Raw genomic sequence first — 15,699 nt, forward strand, 5'->3', positions numbered from 1 at the left:
AGCCTTCCCCAATATTGCACTCGATACGCTGATAATACTGAGTTAGTTACTATTTTCTGAGCATTTCAGACCCTTTTAAACTCTTTGGCCTTTAACAGGTTGTTCCATCCTGGAATTATTTTATTTCTCACTTATTTTAACCTGAAACCCCCTAAACATCCCTTAAAACACATCCTTCAGAACTCAGTGAAATTTTCTGACTCTCTTGATAGAGTTAGAAAATCCTGCATCCAACCAGTAATGCATGGGTGTCCTTACTACTACTGTAGCCATAAGATTGTATTCTAAATTGTATTTCTTAAATGACATTATATCCTAATGGTTAGGAGCAGACCTCTGGGTTCAGATAGACCAAGGTTTCAATCTTAGCTTAATTCCTCACCTGCCTCATGACTGTTAGCAAGGTGACCTGCCTTTGTCCCTTTGAGCTCTAGTTTTCTCGTTTGTGAAATATGGATGATAGTAGTAGCTAAACTCACTGTGTTCTGAGGTTGAGGTGAAATAATGGCTTAGCAGAGTGACTGATATAAAGTAAGCACTCAATAAATGTTAGCTCCTAAGATGATGATGACGCTGATCATAATGACGACAGAAAAAACATCTTTCACAAACAACAGTTTTCTTCTCATGGGCCAAGACCATGCTCATGTACCTGTAGCACTACAAAGCCCAGAATGACTCCTAGTCTTACTGTCTCACCTCCAGGCCTTGATTCTCTTCAATTCAAAAGCGCAGTATTGGAAAATGCCTAGATTCCTTCTCAACTCTGATTTCTCATCACCACTGTTATGGTTGAGTTTCTCGCCAATTTTCACAGAGACAATTGCAATAGCCTCCCATCTGGAACCTTCCACCTAGTCTCTTTCCATTTGGAGGTCCCTCCAATCTATCCCCTACATGAAGCCTGAGCAATCTTTCCAAGCAATCATGGAGTCAAACTGCTCTCCTCCTTACTCCTTTACCCTGTAATGGCCTACCATGTTTAACAAACAAACCCTTCTGCATAACATAAGCTCTCTGCAGTCAAGCCCCCAAACCTATTGACAAACCTCACCTTAGACACCATCCCCCCTAACACAACACAGGGCACACACTGGCCTCTTGTCCTCTGCTGAATGTTTTAAAAGCATCAGCACTCCCATAGCTTTTCTTTTCCTTTACTGTCTCTTCTTGATTACCTACTTTTACAGATATAACTATCTTTCAAGGAGAACCCCAACATCCTCTATCCTCTGCCATTTCCCCTAACCTCTCCCCATATCCTGAAAGCAGAAGCAGTCATCTCTTCTGCTGCATTTTGTTTAGACCTATCTCAGGAAGGGCATTGAACATGCTGTCTTGCTTCGCCTGTCTCTGCACCTAGAGAATGACAAGCTGTAGGGCAAGTGTGGAATCACACACATCTCTACTCCTCAGTGTAAGGTACAGAGGCTGACAATGGCACATGCTAAATTTCTCTTTGAAAGAAAGATCCACAACAGATTGAAAAGAAATTCCAAAACTAAGGGAGGTAAAGCTTTGAATGGAAGATTTTAGATACTCAAACCTTTCTCTTCAATTTTATTTCAGATCCTCAAATAAAAGGAAGGATAACACAGAGAGGGGAGGCTCCAGGCCTGCAGTCATGCTGATTTATTTGTACTGCCAATTTAATTGTGAATTATTAATTATCAAACAGGTACAGCGCAAGTAGATTCCAACCCAACCTGAGTTGATGGCAAAAGAGAATTATGGCAAATGCTCAATTGAGACGACTTTGCAGCTTGGAGTTTTATGCTGCCGAGACCTTTACAGGCAAGTCTTTTCAAGGAGAAGCCCTGAGTAACAAGTAGAACATTTGAGCTCTTAAGGGAATCTACATTAGCAAATAAATAAAAATTGCCTAGCTTATAAATCTGCCATATTTTGGATTATTTCTGCATTAGGATTTGGCCTGAAATTTCAGTGCACATATTTTACCCAAATACATGCCGGGAAAAAATAGTGTACATTCTCGCTATACTGCATTCTCTCGAGAAAACTTTTCTACCTGTTTTTTCCTATATTTTCTAGCTTGTTAAAAAATAGTTCTGGGCTTAGAAATGTCAATACTTTTTTCACTTCTGTGAAGCAACAACTCAAGCGCAACTTCCAAAATATTCTCAAAATAATGTCTGCTTCAACTGCAAGTGTTAGGCCATCTGAAGTTTTTTGTTTTAATTTTTTTTTCAGACCCTAGGGGCTCCCTGATAGTAAGTTACACACAGCTGGGGAAAGCACAGTCAGTGAGCGGAGGCAGCTATGATGCCTCAGGATAGAACTCAGCACAGCCACGAGCTCAGAGCTGTTCTTTCCACAGACATCCTATCTCATCTGATAGTGTGAAGGAGGCTGGATTAAGAAATATGTAAAATTCCATGGTGCTTAGCATGGCATCCTCATTGCTCAGGTGCTCAGTCAATGTTACTCATTAGCGAAGGGCTTCCTGAAGTGGGATCGCAAAGACTAATCGAAACGTTCCCACTAAGCCCAGACGGTGTTGTTTGTGATCCTCTGCTGCTCCATCGGGTTCTCTGTCATTTTCTCCAAGGAGGAAAGATAAGTACAGTTTCAGGATGTGGACTGCTAACAGAAAAGGCAGTGCAGAGCATGAACTGGCAGAAAAGGAAGATCTTTCCCTTCTCAATCACAAAATCCTTAGAAACTAACATTAATATGTAACTTCATTGTTCTCAAATCACTTATTGAGATCAACAAGCTCCTTACATCTTAAAATGGTGAGAGAAATAGAATAAATATTCTCACTATTAATACTGAAGAAACTGAGGCATGGGGAGATAAATTGATCGAAATCACAGGGTTAGTAAATGAGAGCTTCTCTCACTGTATGATGGTTCCTTTTTGTTTATTGTTGATAATTTCCCCAAACACAGTATTTCCATTCATAAGGCTTCGCGTGTTTGTGTGCTCTGCTTCAAAGGTCTTCCCAGAGCCTCTTCGCTCACAGCACTTGCTGTGATGAACAAAACCATCCCATTCAACTCAGCCCCCACTGCACGCTACAGACCACAAAGGGAGGAGCCCATCTTCACCTTCCTTGTCTCCCAGGGCCATGCATGCTGCTTGCCAAGGAAGGTATTCAATACTTTTAATGTAAATTTAAATCTGAACTGAATTTGGCAATATCACTACGACTCTACCCTTGTTTCCATAATGACTTTGTGAAGAAAGAAACACTTGGAGATAGCTTTAAATGCTTCTTCATATTCTGGCAGGAGATCTTTGTTTAATTTTTAGACAAGTATCTGTAGCAAATGAATCTACATATATTGTATATTTACTGTTTGTAAATATATGCATAAAGAAATGAATAATAACCTTACCTGAAATGCCTAAATTACTCAAAGAAAGTGTTAAGAACCACAGAGTGTACCTAAAGGATAATAAATAACAGAGTGTGTTATCTGTGCAGACACTCTTGAGCCTCCCCTGCTGGTGCTGCAGGTATCTGCTTATCTTTCCACTGGTGGTGGTGTTTTACAACAGGGTCTTTGCACAGGTTGTGCAGAGGATTCAATGCACAACTACAGTAACTTCAAAATGTGCTCATTTTGGATAGATGACAGATGGGTAATAACTAGGCAGAAAAGAGATTGATACAGATAGAAATACAGAGGAATAGATGAGATATTGGCAGATGTGAGGTAAGTAGGCACTTAGAGATAGATAGATGATAGATAGATAGATAGATAGATAGATAGATAGATAGATAGACAGACAGACAGATAGATAGACAGATAGATAGATAAACATCCAGGCAGACAAACAGATAGATTTCAGATAGACAGAGAAAGAAATACGACTTTTAAATATCTTGCTTCTACCTAAAACCTCCAACATGTGTCCTTTGCTAAAGATGGAAGGTCTAAAACTTCTTAGCAGGATTTACAAAACCATTTGTCTTGCAGTCTGTCCAAAACATAACTTCTAAGTCCTTCTCTAAAGCTTCTCTCCAGAGCTCCATCACCCTCTCAATTTTGTACCTTTATACACACAATTCCCTCTGCCTGGAAAACCCATTCCCACTCCTATGCCATCTGACCTGCCCACTCTCCAGTTCTCAACTCACATTCACAGCGTTTTTGTTATTCCTAAGTTGCTCTTTCTCTTCCCATGACATTCTTGTTTATGCCTTTATCATACCATTTATCTTTGCAACTGAGCTATCCCGTGGACAGGATCTGTGATAGGTATCCCTGTATTCCTATTATACACACAATGACTGACATGCAGTAACATCTTTTTATCCCTGTAAACACAATGTGTGACTGCATGGGTTTCTAAATTCAGTAGCTTATAGTGTGTCAAGTGTTTCTCATCCTAGAGACTGACATTTGCTCTATCCTCTCCCTGAAATCCTCACCATCCTATTCTTCATCCTATTCATCCAAAAAAATCGTGTAAGTTTTTTTTCTGGGCTCAGTTTTAATGTTTCCTCTTTGGGGAAATCTTTGCTAATGACGTCGACTCCTGCCCCCAATACCTAAATCAGGTCTCTTGTTATAATCTTTTCTCAACCTTTACATTTCCTTGTACAATACATACATAGCTTTGTGTTTTTATATCCATTTATATGATTACTTGTTTACCTTCTCTGGCCCACTAAACTATTGGCTTTATAAACCACTACACTCCCAGTAATTAAAATTATGCTTGCCACATAATATTTAACATATGCTTAATAAAAATGTGTTAAATAAATAAATAAATGACTACTATGTATACTGTTTTATTCAAATAACTGTGTACTTGTGAGAGAGAAGATTTGAGTTGGAAAAGGCTTTCCCAAAGATGAAACATGTCTTTCTGTACAGTTAGTTGGGACTGAAATGTGTAATTCTGCACATATCAGCCCCACCCTGCACAAAGTTTTCATGATGCGGTGGAAACAGCAGTGAGAGGCCAGGGAACATGCCTCTGGTCCTGAAGTCCTATAGATCTGCCCGGCATTGGACAGCTTTATTTACCCACTGTAAGCCCGTGGCTCCTCATCTGCACAATGAGAATGAAGGACTTGTCTCTTCAGGTTGTTGTAAGAACTAAATATGAATGTATTCAACACAGAAGCACAGTGCCTGGAAATAAGTATGTACCTTATCAATGTTAGCTGTTATTATCCTTTGTATATACTCATTATTGATATTGTTCATGCCATTTAGAATCAGAGAAATGGCTTAATCTGTGCCTAATTGCTCATTTTCTAAATCTTAGTTTCCAACTTTAAGTTAGGACTTATAAATAAATAAAGTTTACCTTAGAAATACACACACACACATGCGTGTGTGTGTGTGTGTGTGTATATATATATATACACATATACATAGATTATACGGTATGTTACATATAACATAGCATAATATATCGTATATTATATTTAATAACATAGTAAATAATTATACATTTCATATACACATAGAGCATATGTAGAGTATATATATGCATAAACACTCTAGCTACCAGAGTAAAAAGTACATATTCAATAACTAATAATCAGTTTCCTCCTCTTAAACTGAGCTATTGGGCCTAAGCAAATGCATAGGACAAATCTCACATGTGCATAAAGAAACTGCTTGACTTTTAAAATGTTTTCTCTTAGAGGATGTCTGTTTCCAGAAGGAACAGAGTACAGGACCACAGCACCACGCCCTGCTCAGCCGGGACCCAGACCTCATCTCAGCTGAGAGGCAGAAGCAAAGTGGGCCTGGGACCAGATGCAGAGGTGGCTGCCACTGCTCCCCACCTCAGTTTTGCCCACATCCTTAACAATGGAATAAGTAATGATACCTCATATGTGGCGGGGGTGTTTTAGGCTTTATTATCTAATTTGGTCTTGACAACAGCTCTGAGGTAGACAGGATAAGATAAAGAAACTGAAGTGTCCATAAGGCAGGATGCTAGGACACAGTCTTAATCCTCAGGACCAGACCCACTGACAGGGCATTCAGGGCAGCAGGACAGTGCTGGCCTTAGGGTCACACAGCTCCAGATCTGGTCTTGGCCTCACTTCAGCTGGATGCCTGTGTGCAGGTGAGTTCTGGATCTCACTGGTTTCCTCCCCTAGGAGGAGAACTCATGACACCTGCTCATGGGTTGGGTGAAGGTACGGGTAAAACTCTGAGCTCAATCCTTGCCAAAAGTAGGTGCTTATTGAATGCTGCTTCCTCATTCTCTCCAAAATTTTAGTTACCTCCTTTCTCTATCCCTAAGAGTTCCAACATTGTCAAGAACTCTCTGGGAATTTTTTTCATCGCAGATTATTAGATCTGAATTCGAACAGGGAGTAATAGTGTCAGAAAGTCCTCAAGGTAAATTTGGCGTGTAGTCAAGATTAGGAGTTATCAGTACACCCCCACAAGGGGTATCTGCTCTGGCTGGTTCCCTCCCAGTTACCCAAATTCTGTTCCACCCCTCAGCATCCTGTCCCTCCAGGACCCACTCCCCATTAGAGATGGCTCCACAAGGTAACTGCAACAGCAGCTTTTCCCTTCATCACAACTCTGCCCTGTCTCTTTCCAGTCACAATATTTAGTTGTCTACTCTTAATTGTTTTATTTAAGACCGTATGTCAGAATTAGAAAGAGAGTAATCTTGGGATTTGGAGTCATAGGGGCTAAGGTTTGAACACTATTTTTTCCAACTATTTTCTATGTGATTTTTGAAATAGTTATATAAGCTATTAAGTTTCAGCTTCCTCTACTGTGAAATGGGCATAAAAATATTTGTATCACAGAGATATGGAGATTAGATTAGTGATAATTATTTCAAAATGTCTTAAATAGCTTTATTATTGTTTTTACTTTACTGTTGTTATTATTCTCGGGGAATAACAAAATATTAAGAGACCATGTGAAAGCTAATATAAATGTGAAATAGTTTTCATTACAGTTTTAAACACTCAAGGATAATTTATAAAAAATAACACAGAAAAGACTTTTAAGGATCCAATGTTTTATCCTTATAGGGCTACCTTTTTGCATTTTAATAAGAGTGTTTATTTCTTACACCGGAGGCAAATTGGGAATTATGGCATTTATCTAGGCTGTGTTGTGCAATATTCTGTACGCTCAAATAGTATAATATTTTGCCAAAATCACTACATGAAGTGTAAGGAGAAGCAGATTCTGACCATTTTTCCTCCATAGCTCTGTGACCTTTTGCTAATCATTAAATGTGTCTGGCTAGAGCTGTATGTGCACTTGTGTGCTTGTATGTTTGTGTGTGTGAATTGTTGTTAATTTGTTTTGGCTAGTTTTAGAATGGAGACATTCGTTTGCAAATCCTCAGGTCTCTTCTGGTCTAAAACCATGGGAGCCGATGATCTTTCAGCAGCAAGTTAGGTCTATCGGTGAGCTCCTCCTGGATACAGGGTAATAACACCACCAGTAGCAACAACAAAATAGTTTATTTCTTTTTTTTTAAAATATATATTTTATTGCATTTTAGGTTTTGGGGTACATGTGAAGAACACGCAAGATTGTTGTATAGGTACATACATGGCAATGTGGTTTGCTGCCTTCCTCCCCATCATCACCTATATCTGGCATTTCTCCCCATGTTATCCCTCCACAACTTCCTACCCACACTGTCCCTCCTCTAGTTTCCCCCGACAGACCCTAGTGTGTGATGATCCCCTTTCTGTGTCCATGTGTTCTCATTGTTTAACACCCGCCTATGAGTGAGAACATGCGGTATTCGATTTTCTGTTCTTGTGTCAGTTAGCTGAGAATGATGGTTTCCAGGTTCATCCATGTCCCTACAAAGTACACAAACTCATCCTTTTTGATGGCTGCATAATATTCCATGGTGTATATGTGCCACATTTTCCCTGTCTAGTCTATCATTGATGGGCATTTGGGTTGGTTCCAAGTCTTTGCTATTGTAAACAGTGCTGCAATGAACATTCGTGTGCATGTGTCCTTATAATAGAACAATTTATAATCCTTTGGATATATACCCACTAATGGGATTGCTGGGTCAAATGGAATTTCTATTTCTAGGTCCTTGAGGAATCGCCACACTGTCTTCCACAATGGTTGAACTAATTTACACTCCCACCAACAGTGTAAAATTGTTCCTATTTCTCCACATCCTCTCCAGCATCTATTGTCTCCAGATTTTTTAATGATCACCATTCTAACTGGCAGGAGATGGTATCTCAATGTAGTTTTGATTTGCATTTCTCTAATGACCAGTGATGATGAGTATTTTTTCATATGTTTGTTGGCCTCATATATGTCTTCTTTTGTAAATGTCTGTTCATATCCTTCACCCACTTTTGAATGGGCTTCTTTGTTTTTTTCTTGTAAATCTGTTTTAATTCTTTGTAGATTCTGAATATTAGCCCTTTGTCAGATGGGTAGATTGCAAAAATTTTTTCCCATTCTGTTGGTTGCCGATTCACTCTAATGATTGTTTCTTTGCTGTGCAGAAGTTCTGGAGTTTAATTAGGTCCCATTTGTCTATTTTGGCTTTTGTTGCCAATGCTTTTGGTGTTTGAGTCATGAAGTCCTTGCCTATAGTTTATTTCTTGAAGCCTAGCATTTAGTGCTGTATATACATTGCTTCCTTTAATTCACAACACAGTCTTAGGAAATATGCACTACTAAAAACCAACATAAAGACAGTCATATGCATCAACAGAGTAGAACTGAGAACCCAAAAATATATCCACATTTTATGGTCAGTTGATTTACAACAAGGTGCCAAGTCAATTCAATGAGGAAAGAACAGTGTTTTCAACAAATGGTACTGAGACAAGTAGATATCCCCTTGCAGGAGAATGAATTTGGATCCCTAATTTATATCATATACAATATTCAAAACATTAATAGATCAAAACCTAAATGTAAAGACTAAACCTTAGAAGAAAACACGCACAAAAAACATAGTTTTTTGTATGTTTTCATTACTTATTCCATTGCTAAGGATGTGAGAAAGCAGTGGTGGGAAGCAGTAGCAGCCACCTCTGCATCTGGTCCCAGGCCCACTTTGCTTCTGCCTCTCAGTAGGCTTTGACTGGGTGATGAATTCTTAGATATACCATAAGAAGCACAAGCAACAGCAGAAAACATAGATAAACTGGACTTCATTCAAATTAAAAATGTTTGTGCTTCAAAAAGACACTATCAGGCAAGTGAAAAGGAAACACAAAATAAGAGAAAGTATTTGAAAATCATATATCTAATAAGGGACTACTATCAAAATATGTAAAACGAATAAAATGTCAAATAAGCCAATTTAAAACGAACAAAGGAGTTGCATAAATAATTCTCCAAAGAAGACATACTAATGGCCAATATGCACATGAGAAGATGTTTAGCACCATCGGTTGCCAGAAAAATGCAAATCAAAACCACAGTGAGGTATTACTTCACACCCACTATGATTACTTTAGTCAAAAAGCGGGACAATAACGAGCTTTGGCAAGAATGTGGAGAATTAGTAGACTAATACACTGTTGGTGGGAATGTAAACAGCACAGCCACTTTGGAGGGCAGTCTGGAAGTTCTTCAAAAGGTTAAATATAAGCTGTAATGATTCAGCAGTTCCACTCTAGCCATTTACCTAAGAGAAATGAAGGCATATATCCAAACAATAGCTTGTGCATGAGTGTTTAAGGCAACACTGATCTAATAGACACAATTTTAAAACGAGCCAAATATCTATCAAGAGATGAATGGATAAACAAAATGTGATATCTGTACAATGGAATATTACATAACCATAAAAAGAAACACAGTACTCATGCATGATCCAATGTGGATGAGCTATGAAAATATTAAATGAAAGAAGCCAAACACAAAAGACCATACTGTATGATTCCATTCACATAGAATATCCAGAATAGTAAAATCCATAAAGATAAAAAATGCATTGGTGGTTGCCAGGAGCTAGGAAGAGAGATAAATGGGAAGTAACTATTGATGGGGGTAGAGTTTCCTATTGGAATAATAAAGGTATTTTAGAATTAGATAGTGGTGACTAGTGTACAACCTACGCACACTCTAAAGGCTCTGAACTGTTCTCTTAAAAAGGGTTAATTTTATAGTATGTGAATTGTATCTGCATAAAACTTTTATAAAAACATCAATCATGGCCAGTCATCTCTTGTGAGGTCTTTTATTACAAGGAGAGACCACAGCTTAACACATGTGAGTTCTCAGAAAATATTCTTTTCATTTATTGATAGTTCCTTGAATAATGCTGCATAATGTCTGCTTAACTCTCCATTTCTCAATACTTGCCCACTGTTTGCTCTTCTCTTTCCCAGACAACTCATATTGCCCTAGTCACATCAGCCCATTTGGCAATGCTCCAAATACCTCATGCTCATTTGTGATTCCACACCTTTGCATGTGCTGTTCCTTCTGCCCATGTGCCATCTTCTCCACTCATCGATATGTTCAACTCTTACTCATTCTTGAACACTGATATTGAGATAGAATACCCTGTCTCCATCAGTTCCTCACATTCTACAGATGAATGTATGTCTGTGTTCTGTGGCAACCTATGTATAATGATGTAATGTATTCATTGACAACATTTTTTGAGTTCCCACTATGAGCTTGGCATTACACTGGAGGTAGAATAGCAAATAGACTAGGTCCCTTTCTCATGTAAGTTACAGAGCTTAGTGTATAGAGGAGAACACTCACGCTGATAAGTCATCACGAGAATCTATGCGTGATTTCACTCTGGCTATGGTACGAGGTGGTGCAAAGCTCCATGATAGCCCATACTAGGGATTTTTATTTGCCTGTGAATTTGGTGAGGGGTTTGTTGTGGGCAGAGCTGGGCAAATGGATCAGCCTGTGCAAAGCGTCGACAAAACAGAGCCTGATGAGCTTCAGTGACTGTGGATAAAATGAACATAGTGAATCTTAGGAGCTGAGGCTGAAAGAGCAGGTAGAGCCCAGAACTTAAAGATTCTTTGAGTAAAGACTAACACTTTTTATCTTTTTTATAACAGCAGTTGAGTGATACATTAAAATGTTTAAAGACGATGCTGTTGCTGTTGATGATGATGAAGAAGATCATGGTACTGATGATAAAGGTTATGATGAACGTGGCGATGGTGATGACGATAATGGTGATGGTGAGAGTAACAGTGATGATGGTGATAAGGATGAAGATAGTGATGGTGATTATGGTGATGACAGTGATGGCGATGTTGGTGATAATGGTGATGATGATGATGATAGTGATGACGATAGTGATGATGGTGATAGATGATGATGGCAATGATAATGTTGAGGGTGATGGGGTGGTGAAGATAGTGATGGTGATTATGGTGATGATGATGTTGGTGGTGACGATAATGGTGATGATTGTGATGGTGATGATGTTGGTGGTGGTGATTATGATCCTGATGATGAAGATGATAATAAGGATGATAATGACAAGTAATGCAAGGAATCCACTGGGAATCAGTCACTCCTGGCTGCAGTGTGAATAGACTAAAGTTGAGCAAGTGGAAATGAAACTGGCTAGAGAGTTTTCCAAAAGTGAAATGATGGCTGGTTCAACAAGTGCAGAAATAGGAGAGATGGGCAGAAAAGGAGAGATTTGAGTGATATAAACAGAGCTTGGTGAATGGCAGGATATGTGGTTAGTGTCACACCACTTTTCACCCCACTCTATTGTTTTCTATGTCTCTCTCACTCACTAGACTAGGGATCCTTACAATTAAGGATTGTCATTTGTTCATCTCAGTATTCCAGGTGTCTCTCAGCACAATGCCTGGTATATCTTAGGTGCTCAATCAATGTGTGCTAAATGTAATTGCTAATGCCAGAGGATTTTCAAAAAAATACAACCTCTCAGGATCCAGTGGAACAGCCAGCAAATAGGAACTAGGTTAATTGCATGCAGTCGCATCCTGTTCTTTGAGGCAGGGCCAGATCCACGTTATTTGCTCTTATATACTCTTAATGTGAATCAGACTCCCTCCATGTCCTGGTGTGATATTGTTTTATTTTCTGCTGCAGAATAAGCCCACTCCATTCTGATTGCTTTTCTCCTGTCTGCTCTATTTTGATGAGAGAAATGATAGGGAATGAGAACAAATAGTTCTGAATAACACATACATGAATACATGCCAGGGGCTGGGTGACATCACAAACCTCTCAGGCTCTGCTAAGTTCATTTGTAATAACCATTAGAAAAGTTTTTTATAGACTCAGATATACACTTCCTATTTTTAATTTGCACAATTCAGGCAAGTGACCATGATCAGAGGAACTGAATGCAGCAAAAGAGTCTTTCTTGTCGAGTTCTCTTCTTTCTGGGGCATGGTGGTGCCCTCCCTCTGGGAGGCTCCTTTTGTTCCTTCCCCCCACTGACTTGCAGGCTCCCCTGGAGAGTTCTTCTGGCCATACACACTTAGGATCACAGAGTTTAATTTACATCATAGAACTTTCAAGTCAAAATAGACATTAGGGATCCCTCTACTGTAGCTTCCCATTTTGCTAGTGAGGAAACACTTTGGTTCCAGTCCCAATTCTGTCAAGCATTTGCTGTGAGGTGGTGGCTGAGCCCCATGACCTGTCAACCCAAGTCTCTCTTTCACATGAAGGCCCCTGAGCATTTCCGGCCTCCCTGGGGTGAGTTTCAGACCTCTCCTTCTCTACCCTCCTCTTTAACATTGTCATAGCTGTCTCCTGTTAATACAATCTGAGCTCCCTCCCTCTTATTTACAGTGTGACCTTGAGCGAGTTGTGTGACTTCTCTAATCTCAGTTTCTGAAACTGCAGAACAGCATAGTGATCACATGTAACTTATAGGGTCATTGTGAGGAATAAATAGTAAATGAATATGAAAGGGTTTTGTCATAGTGCACGGTGCACAGTCAATGTCAATGCTATGGGGTCTTTATTCTACATCTAGATATTTTTTTTGGCCAGCAACTCTTATTTATTGAGAACTTAATAAGTGTCAAGTGACACAGTGCAAAGTTTGCCATGCATCACTTATTTCATCCTGTGAAAACCCTATATGGCAATTTTATTACTTAACATTTTAAGGATTAGATAATAGCAACAGAGAGGGGTTAAATAACTTGCTAAATGTCACATGACCTGGAAGAGCAGAGGCTGGGATGTGTCTCCCGTTGATTGCAGTGCCCGAGGCCTCAGCTACAGCCAGGCCGCAGCTTGAGGTGATCCAGTGTGCCTGGCTTCAAAGGCCAGGGGCTCTCCAGTCTTGCTGGCAGGGCTTTCGGTTTGGACACAGTGAGGTGGGTAAAAGGGAAGTCTTGTAAGGTTTAGAACAGAAGTGGTCCTCACTTTGATGATCTGAAAAGCAGGTCATACCAAAAGTACCAGCTGCACTGAGTAGGGGCAAAACCAAATGAGGCAATGCCGGGGGAGTCCAGCATCTTCTCATTATCTACTTTAATTCCTGGACCCATCATTTAGTGATCCTTGGTTACAGATGATCAATGAGGAGTGTGAGCAGGGACATTTCTGGCCCAGATCAACCAGCCTGTACTCCCCAGCTTCTCACCAGGGGTCCCTGATGCCTCCAGTCTTCCGCCTCGGTCCTGTCACATTTTAAGCCACTTCTGGCTGGGGCAGGTGGAAGTGGAAAGATGCCTGGGCTGAGAATTAGGCCAAATGTGTCCACACCCAGGATTTCATGCCCCTCCTCATCTCCATCAACTCCTGGACTTCCTGATTTTGTCACTATCCAGCAGATCTGCCTGCCGGTGCTTTCTGAAACTACTTTAGTGTGCCGATCGTGTCCCCCATCCTAAATATTTGAGGGGAAATGTGGTTTCTTCTGTTACTCTTTTTCTAAGTTTATTCAAGAAGCTTGCATAGCACCCAGTCTCCATCCAGGTCTGGAGCATAGCATTTGGAAGCCACATCAGCAGGACAGATTCACCCAACCTCTCCAAGCTTCCCGGGGTTGCTCCATGTTGCAGCCTGCACCTGGGGACTTGGGAGTATTGACAGACTCCTGCCCTGCTCTGCACCATGAGTATCCACTCTCACCTCCTCAACCAGAGCTTCCCAATGACGAGTGGGCCGCAGGTCTCTGTTGTGCTTTGCTCACCTGAGTAGCAATGCTGGGGTCCTGGGGTGCCTCAGCCAAGCTGGCTGCCCCGTGAGATGCAGCCCCACCCTCAGGCAATCTATCTGGAATCAGCCTAGGTACTCTTCCCAGTAAATTTCCTGCCTGTGACTGAACACCCACCCCTCTTCTCTTCTCTTCTACCACCTGCTTTGTGCTGCCAAGAGTAAATCACCGTGCCTCACCCCTGCATCCAATTTGTGGTCACTGTGTCTTCAAGTCTGAGACAGAATTGAAGAAGGAGATTCTCTGGGAACAGACACAGAAACTCTTTATCTTGGGAGAAAGATGGGATTTGAAAAATCTTTAAGAAATGGGCACTTGCCCATCATCTTGCCTGTAGGTGTATGCTACTGTGGAAAGACAGGGGAGAGAGTCTGGAGCTCAGGGCTCATTCTTCCATTGGTTAATTTCATGAAAACAAGCAGTATTTGGTGGCATGGGGATGATAGAGCTATCTTAAAAAGGTTCTAGCTGTGAATAAATGATATGATAAAAGTAAATATAATTTTTAAACTGTAAAATGATATGGAGTCAAGAGTGGTGGCCACATCTGTACTCTCAGCACTTTCAGAGGCGAAGTTGAAAGGATTGCTTGAAGCTAGGAGTTTTAGATCAGCCTAGGCAGTGTAGCCAGTCCCCGTCTCTTTAAAACTGCACACACACACAGTCAGGTGTGGTGGTGTGCGCTTATAGTCCTGGCTACTCGGGAGGCTGAGGTAGGAGAACCTCTTGAGCCCAGGAGTTCAAGGCTATAGTTAGCTGTGGTTGTGCCACTGTACTCCAGCCTGGGAGTACAGTATCTCCAAGTATCTAAAAAAAAAAAAAAAATTAAACAAAACCCCAAAATAATATAGACCATTAATTTAGTATATCCACTAAAAAAAAAAAAAATTAAAAACTACATTTTGAGTTCTCAGGGATTCCATTGGTTCTAAACTCAATGAGTTTCGACTCTGTTCTCTGTAGACCAGGGCTTGAGTGTAGCATACACAGTAATGGGTTCTTTATCATATAGAAAGTACAACATATAAGCCAAGTTTAGCCATATATACCCCCGCGTTTTTCTACCCACTCGCTGTCATGCTGGATCCACAAAGGACATTACTTTTAATTCTTGGATTTCTAAGAATGAAGAAGTCAGCCATTAGCTCCCCCAAATAATTATTATATGAGCCTTGTTTCAAATCTTTAAAACCTTCCTCAATTCCAACAAACTGGAAGAGTCTGGAAATAAGGATTATATCCACATTTTCTTACTCTCAGAAAAGGCAGGGGGGTCTGTGACTGAATATTGCTGATAAAAACATGATAACTGAGTCTCATTACAGCCAAAGACAAGTCTCATATTTTAGCATTTTTATTAAAGCTTTTTAAATTACTGAGTGTCTGGTATATTCAATACCAGCCTAAGTGATTTATATTAGTCTATCCCTAGATACTCCATCTAATAAATAACTTGGCAATCTTCTAACCCATAAATATTCCTGGCCCCAGCAAAAAGCAATTAAAGCCTGTTAAAAAAAAATGGCTTCCCAGTACTCCAGACCATAATGTCACTGGATGCTTCCAATGGAATAATTCACA

The 15,699-nt window shown here is 40.1% G+C and overlaps 1 protein-coding gene across 11 annotated transcripts in view; it reads right to left on the bottom strand.

Annotated features, from left to right (window-relative positions):
* The window catches only part of OPCML (opioid binding protein/cell adhesion molecule like), a 1,160,549-nt gene that overhangs the window by 128,263 nt on the left and 1,016,587 nt on the right, over positions 1–15,699 (bottom strand). The gene's annotated exons all lie outside the window — the stretch shown is intronic.

Source organism: Aotus nancymaae, unplaced genomic scaffold (genome assembly GCF_030222135.1).
Source record: "Aotus nancymaae isolate 86718 unplaced genomic scaffold, 86718_ANA_hifiasm-v0.15.2.pri h1tg000012l, whole genome shotgun sequence".
Classification (NCBI taxonomy): Eukaryota; Metazoa; Chordata; class Mammalia; order Primates; family Aotidae; genus Aotus; species Aotus nancymaae.